We start from the raw sequence: 8,247 nt of genomic DNA, 5'->3' as shown, positions 1-8,247 counted from the left end.
CCGGAGCCCCTTAACACAATTATTTTCAGATTAACGTTTAGAAAAGTCGTTTTACTTTCACTGCACTCACGGGGACGTTTAAATTAATACATTTAGCGAAATAGTGGACTATGGGTGGGCCGTTGCAGCCGAATCAATAGGGAACAAAAGATGGTCGAATATCGGGAATAGTTCGTGTAGTCGGAAATTTTTGAACGATTGTAAAACGGAGAGCCACGAACGACATACTACAAATCCAGACTGGTGAAGGATGAGAGGCGGACGTGCGTTTGAAGGTAACTTTTGTACGTTATTCTTGAATACCCCAATAACCGTGGCTTCCAACTGAAACGTATCCCAGTACAAAGTTTAACTACATTAAATTTCCTACACGAGCATCTTGCTCATTTTTCTTCGTAGGAATAACAGTTTGCCCATCGCGAGCGGGAGAATATGAGAATGCAGAGAATGGTTCATGAAGGTCATATACAATACTGGCCTTTAAAATTGCTACACCAAGAAGAAATGCAGATGATAAACGGGTATTCATTGGACAAATATACTAGAACTGACATTTGATTACGTTTTCACGCAATTTGGGTGAATTAATCCTGATAAATTAATACCCAGAACAACCACCTCTGGACGTAATAACGGCCTTGATACGCCTGGGCATTGAGCCAAACAGAGCTTGGATGGCGTGTACAGGTAAAGCTGGCCTTGCAGCTTCAACACGATACCACAGTTCATCAAGAGTACTGATTGGCATATTGTGACGAGTCAGTTGCTCAGCCCCCATTGACGAGACGTTTTCAATTGGTGAGAGATCTGGAGAATGTGCTGGCCAAACTGCATTTTCTGTGAAACATGAGGTCGTGCATTATCCTACTGAAATGTAGGGTCTTGCAGGGATCGAATGAAAGGGTAGAGCCACAGATAGCAACAGATCTGAAATGTAACGTCCACTGTTCAAAGTGCGTTAATGCGAACAAGAGGTGACCGAGACGTGTAACCAATGGCACCCCATACCATCGCGCCGGGTGATAAGTCAGTACCGCTTGCATTGGGCGTTCACCGCGATGTCGTCAAACACAGATGCGACCTTCATGATAGTGTAAACAGAACCTGGATTCACCCGAAAAAATGACGTTTTGCCATTCATGCACCCAGTTTCGTCGTTGAGTACACCATCGCAGGCGCTCCTGTCTGTGATGCAGCGTCAAGGGTAACCGCAGACATGGTCTCCGAGCTGATAGTCCATGCTGCTGCAAACGTCGTCGAACTGTTCGTGCAGTTGGTTGTTGTCTTGTAAAAGTCCCCATCTGTTGACTCAGGTATCGAGACGTGGCTGCACGATCCGTTACAGGCATGCGGATAAGATGCCTGTCATCTCAACTGTTAGTGATACGAGGTCGTTGGGATACGATAAACAGCAGTCGCGATAGGCTACAATCCGACCTTTATCAACGTCGGAAACTTGATGGTACGCATTTCTCCTCCTCACACGAGGCATCACAACTACTTTTCAGCAGGCAACGCCGTTCAACTGCTATTTGTATATGAGAAATCGGCTGGAAACTTTCCTCATGTCAGCACATTGTAGGTGGAGCCATCGGTGCCAACCTTGTGTGAATGCTCTGAGATGCTGATCATTTGCATATCACAGCATCTTCTTCCTGTTGGTTAAATTTCGCGTCTGTAGCACGTCATCTTCGTGGTGTAGCAATTCTAATGACCTATAGGGTACAGTGTTGCGGGTTGCGTGAAATGACAGCAGTAGGGGCAATTGAGTCACCCTGTATATGTTAGACGTACACTTTTTGTGTAACTTACATCGAGTGTCCGGAGATAGTGTTGCTACGACGGACAGGATGATTCATCATCAATAGTTCTCTGCTTCCAACCGAATTGTTCCACGTACTTCAGAGCAGTTCCGAATCAGCAACTAAAGTGGGTTCGCATGCGCAGTGATGCGTTTCCATATTTCACCATCCCACTACGTTCCGTCAAGTCTGAGTTTGTCAATGTGCTACAAGTTTGGTGTTGCTTTGCCAGAGGCACGGCGCACGGCAACAGTCATCACATGTCGCTCGCGGAGCCCGAGCTCTGGCCGCCTTGTCAGCTGGGCTGCCGCAGGGCGCTGGTCTTCAGCCATTTTCAGCGAGTGCACCCTATTGCGTCTGTAAAAGCGGGTCGTACCATTTCGGAATTCAAATAATATCTTCTGCATTTGTGCATTACAGTGCAGCTGCGAGATACACCGAGTACTCAACAGGGAATTCATTTTTATATACAAATGTTATGTATTGTCATCCTGTCATATTTTAAATGTTGGAGCAGATAGAGGTAATTAACGGCGTAGATCTTGCAAGATTTGAGCATAGACAGAATGTACCTTGTAAGAATACACATGCATCTGCTGACCTCTCACATCCGTGATGAGCAGCTAGTAATAACCAGAATGAGATTTTCACTCTGCAGCGGAGTGTGCGCTGATATGAAACTTCCTGGCAGATTAAAACTGTGTGCCCGACGGAGACTCGAACTCGGGACCTTTGCCTTTCGCGGTCCCGAGTTCGAGTCTCGGTCGGGCACACAGTTTTAATCTGCCAGGAAGTTTCATATCAGCGCACACTCCGCTGCAGAGTGAAAATCTCATTCTGGAAACATCCCCCAGGCTGTGGCTAAGCCATGTCTCCGCAATATCCTTTCTTTCAGGAGTGCTAGTTCTGCAAGGTTCGCAGGAGAGCTTCTGTAAAGTTAGGAAGGTAGGAGACGAGATAATGGCAGAAGTGAAGCTGTGAGACCGGGCGTGAGTCGTGCTTCGGTAGCTCAGTTGGTAGAGCACTTGCCCGAGAAAGGCAAAGGTCCCGAGTTCGAGTCTCGGTCGGGCACACAGTTTTAATCTGCCAGGAAGTTTCAGCTACTAATATGTTCTAAAAATTTGTCTATATTTTCAGTTCTCCTCTGAAATCCAATACGATCCTACGACATTTGTTCCCAACATCAAGGCAATAAGTACGTGAACAGTATCCAAATCTTTTGCTTTCATAAAATATACGCTTTGTGCAGATCTTTCAACTGGCAGAATATTCTCATACGCAACATTCCATTCTGCAATTTAATCTTTCACTTTAGTACTTTCACCAGCTATTGTTGTAAACTTCAGGCAGTAACTAATTAGTTCACGAAGTTCATCTTTGACAGATGTTATTCCATGAACACATGAATTATTGCCTACCTCTTTTTAAGCTACCAAAAAATCTAATCGCTCGACCAATTCTCTTAGGTTATTCCACTGAACAAAGTCGACTTGTATCGGCGGTTCAATGGAGTCTGTCATCCAGCTGCGAACTGCAAATGCATCTTCATGCTCTTTCAGTAATGTTTGCAGCCTTAACGGTGTGGCTATATTATAGACTGTCTTCGAACTAATGTATCTGTAGGGGAGAATTCTTTGAATATGAGGACTGGTAGCGTTGAGAATTTTACCACAATTTTGACGCTCCCGCCCTAAGTAACTTTTTTTAATTTTAAAGAATAGATTATAATTACATTCCTCTCGTTCATGAGTATATTAGATTATGAATTATTAAATCATCTCCTTAGACATCTACCCCCGAATCACCAGTCATCCACGGTATTGCTACAGGTCTAAATCTGAGATCGTACATAGTTCCAAGCTTTTAGTCAGATTCCTCAAGAGAACAAATGACGATGCTAGTTTACCTTCTTCCTCTGCTATAATTTTCTTTTGTGACTCTTCATTATCATCAGCAGAAGCAGCAGCAGTAGCGTCACTACATTTTCTACGAAGTATTCATCTTTATCTTCTTCTTCTTCTCCAATCTCTGCTTTCACAACTACATTGCGTTCTATCGTTTCATCTTCATCTGTGTTCTCATTTCGGATTTGCTGCTCCAATCTCTGTAGCGGTCGATAAACGGATTTAAGCATATTTTCCAGTACAGAGTCAGCTTGAGCATGTGTTTTTTGGAACAAAATTTGTTTCCAGTGGATATTTTATTGAGAATTCAACACCTGATTTTTAAGAATAATCTTCTGTCCGGTGGACTCGAGAGACATGTTGATAAGTATAAGACTCAATCACAGCTTAGTCAACGGAAAAAAACCTCGCAATTTAAATGACTCATCACAGCGTTAGGTGTTAAACCTTATACGTTAGGCGTTATGGTTTAGATATTCTGCACCGCCAGTCTTCGGTTCGAATTTTTAGGTCCAGACTTCATGTCCTGATAAGAGTATTTTTGTTATGACATTGACCTCAAGACTCCCTCCAAGATGGTGGATAATTTAAAAAATTACGCAGTGATGAGATCAGAAAACATTTCAATTTTGTACCAGTGATAACAGTGATAACAGAAGAATGCTGAAGATTAGATGAGTAGATCATATAACTTATGAGGAGGTATTGAATAGGATTGGGGAGAAGAAAAGTTTGTGGCACAACTTGACTAGAAGAAGGGAGCGGTTGGTAGGACATGTTCTGGGGCATCAAGGGATCACCAGTTTAGTATTTGAAGGCAGCGTGGAGGATAAAAATCGTAGAGGGAGACCAAGAGATGAATACACTAAACAGATACAGAAGGATGTAGGTTGCAGTAGGTACTGGGAGATGAAGAAGCTTGCACAGGATAGAGTAGCATGGAAAGCTGCATTAAACCAGTCTCAGGACCGAAGACCACAACAACAACAGCATTGTCTTTAATTACTTGTATCAGAATTATGCTATATGACTGGCATGATCTGTCAAAAAGTAAGCTCACTCATCATAAACAATGTCGTCGAGAATAAAAATCGAAAACGGAAGTGCTTCATCAGACGACATTATCTCTCTTCTTCCTTACCTGAAAATGTGAACTATCCAGTATTATTCAGGTTTTCAAGCATCTGTTCTAGAAATTTATACTTTTATTGCTAAAACAATTGCCGGTCGGAGTTGCCGAGCGGTTCTAGTTGCTACAGTCTAGAACCGCGCGACCGCTACGGTCGCAGGTTCGAATCCTGCCTCGGGCATGGATGTGTGTGATGTCCTTAGGTTAGTTAGGTTTCAGTACTTCTAAGCTCTAGGGGACTGATGGCCTCAGAAGCTAAGTCCCATAGTGCTCCGATCCATTTGAACCATTTGCTAAAGCATTTGGGAATATAAATATATATTCTTAAATCTGAATTCTGAAAAGGAAGAGAAGGAAACGTAGTAGGTGTGTATGGACCGGGAGTAAGGAATGAAAGAGGAAGCCGCTTGGTAGAATTCGGCGGGGAGCATAACTTAATAATAGCTAACACTTGGCTTAAGAATCATGAAAGAATGTTGTATACGTGGAAGCGGTCTGGAGACATTGAAAGGTTTCAAGTAGGTTATATAATGGTAAGGTAGAGATTTAGGAGCCAGGTTTTAAACTGTATGACACTTCCAGGGGCATTTATCTGGACTCGGACCACAATTATTGGTTATGAACTGTAGATTAAAACTGAAGAAAATTAAGGAGCTGGGACCTGGAAAAAATGAAAGAATCAGAGGTTGTAGAGAGTTTCACAGAGAGCACTAGGGGACGGTGCACAGGAACAGGGGAAAGAAGTACAGCAGAAGGAGAATGGGTACCTTAGACATGAAATAGTGAAGGCAGCAGATGATCAAGTAGGTAAACAGACGAGGGCTAGGAGAACTCCTTGAGTAACAGAAGAGATATTGCATTTAATTGACGAATGAAGAATATATGAAAATGCAATAACTGAAGCAGGCGAAAAGGAATACAAGCGCCTCAAAAATGAGATAGATAGGAAGTGTAAAATGGCTAAGCAAAGATGGCTAAAGGACAACTGTAAAGATATAGAAGCATAAACCACTAGGGGTAAGATAGATACTGCATACAGGAAAATTAAACAGACCTTTGAAGGAAAGAGAACAGCCTGTATGAATATCAAGAGTTCAGATAGAAAACCAGTCCTAAGCAAAGAAGGAAAAGTATAAAGGTGGAGGAAGTATATAGAAGGTCTATACAAGGGCGATGTACTTGAGGGTAATATTATGGAAATAGAAGAGGACGTAGATGAAGATGAAATCAGAGATATGATACTGCGTGAAGAATGTGACGGAGTACTGAAAGACCGAAGTCGAAACAAGGCCCCGGGAGTAAACAACATCCCATTAGAACAACTAATGGCTTTGGGAGAGCCAACCATGAAAAAACTCTTCTATCTGGTGCGCAAATTGTATGAGACAGGCGAAATACCTTCAGACTTCAAGAAGAATATAATAATTCCAATCCCAATGAAAGAAGGCGTCGACAGGTGCTAAAATTACCAAAGTATCAGTTTAACAAGTCATGGTTGCAAAATACTAATACGAATTCTGTACAAACGAATGGAAAAACAGGTAGAAGCCGACCTCAGGGAAGATCGGTTTGAATTCCGTAGAAATGTTGATCCACGTGAGTCAATACTGTCACTGAAACTTATCCTAGGAGATAGGTTAAGGAAAGGCAAACATACGTTTCTACATTTGAAGACTTAGAAAAAACTTTTGACAAATTATGAAGGTGGTAGCGTTAAAATACAGGGAGCGAAAGGCTATTCACAATTTGTACAGAAACCAGACGGCAGTTAAAAGAGTCGAGGGGCATGAAAGGGAAGCAATCATTGAGAATGGAATGAGACAGAACTATATCATATCCCCGATGTTATTCAGTCTGTACAATGAGCAAACAGTAAAGGAAACAAAAGAAAAATTCGGAGTAGGAATTAACATCCATGGAGAAGAAACAAAAACTGTAAGGTTTGCCGACGACATTGTAATTCTGTCAGAGACAGCAGAGGGCAAGGAAGACGAGTTGAGCGGAACGGACAGTGTCTTGAAGGCAGGATGGCCGGCCAGAGTGGCCGAGCGGTCCTAGGCGCTGCAGTCTGGAACTGCGCGACCGCTACGGTCGCAGGTTCGAATCCTGCCTCGGGCATGGATGTGTGTGATGTCCTTAGGTTAGTTACGTTTAAGTAGTTCTAAGTTCTAGGGGACTGATGACCTCAGAAATTAAGTCCCATAGTGCTCAGAGCCATTTGAACCATTTTGAAGGCAGGATATAAAATAAACATCAACAAAAGGAAAACCAGGGTAATGGAATGTAGTCGAATTAATTCTCGCGATGCTGGGTGTATTAGATTAGGAGGTGAGACAGTTGAGTTTTGCTATTTAGGGATCAAAATAACTTATGATGGTCGAAGTAGAGAGCATATAAAATGTAGATTGGCTATGGCAAGGAAAGCATTTCTGAAGAAGAGAGTTTCGTTGACATCGATTATAGATTTATAAGTAAGAAAGTCTTTTGTGGAAGTATTTGTACGGAGTGGAGCCATGTATGGAGGAAAACTTGGACGATAAACAGTGTAGACAAGAAGAGAATAGAAGCTTTCTAAATGTGGTGCTACAGAAGAATGTTGAAGATTAGATGGGCACATCACGTAACTAATGAGGAGGTTCTGAAGGGAACTGGGGAGAAGAGTAATTTGCGGCACAACTTGACTAGAAGAGGGAGTCGGTTTCTGGGAAATGTTCTGACGCATCAAGGGATCACCAATTTAGTACTGGAGGGAAGCGTGGAAGGTAAAAATCTTACAGGGAGACCAAGAGATGAATACACTAAGCAGATCCAGAAGGATGGAGATTGCAGTAGTTATTCCTAGATGAAAAAGCTTACACATGATGGGGTAGCGTGGTGAGCGGCCTCAAACCAGTCTCTGGTCTCAAGACCACATCAAGAACAAAAACCCTAACATAAGATCATAGATTGTAGTATATCACTCGTGCTATGGAATTCAAGCTACGAACAAGAAGAAGTAGGAAAGCAAGGTGTATTTCCCCATAATCGTGTTATTAACAATTTACTTGTATTAGAGCTTCATGTACCTGGGTTATCATACTGTGTGCCAGGAACAAATTTTGTGGAACGGTTAAGTAGAGGTGATTAGATGCCGCATGCAGGACACATAATATCGCTTCTGCAATGCTTCCAGACAGACTCTCAGATAGACATCAAGTAGACCAAATTCTGGCTGAAAAAGTATGGCGTGGAGTGAAGGCGAAAGACGCTAACTTCAGTGAAAAATTTTGTGCTTTAGTAGGGACTGGTGTAATGAAAGCTAAAGTTAAAATGAGTAAGTATATGAAAAAGATGACAAAGAAGAAGAAGGAGGAGGAGGAAGAAGAGGAGGAGAAAAAGAAGATGAAGAATGTAGAGAGACTGGAATGAACAT

The 8,247-nt window shown here is 42.3% G+C and overlaps 1 non-coding gene across 1 annotated transcript; it reads left to right on the top strand.

The window, feature by feature from the left end:
* The first annotated feature begins 2,799 nt into the window (after positions 1 to 2,799).
* Positions 2,800 to 2,874, top strand: Trnas-aga (transfer RNA serine (anticodon AGA)). The gene has a single exon. It is a non-coding gene; the product is annotated as a tRNA-Ser (tRNA).
* Positions 2,875 to 8,247: the final 5,373 nt, after the last annotated feature.

The sequence above is a fragment of the Schistocerca nitens genome, chromosome 8 (assembly GCF_023898315.1).
Source record: "Schistocerca nitens isolate TAMUIC-IGC-003100 chromosome 8, iqSchNite1.1, whole genome shotgun sequence".
NCBI classification, from domain to species: domain Eukaryota; kingdom Metazoa; phylum Arthropoda; class Insecta; order Orthoptera; family Acrididae; genus Schistocerca; species Schistocerca nitens.
This window is presented reverse-complemented; position numbering and strand designations above follow the sequence as displayed.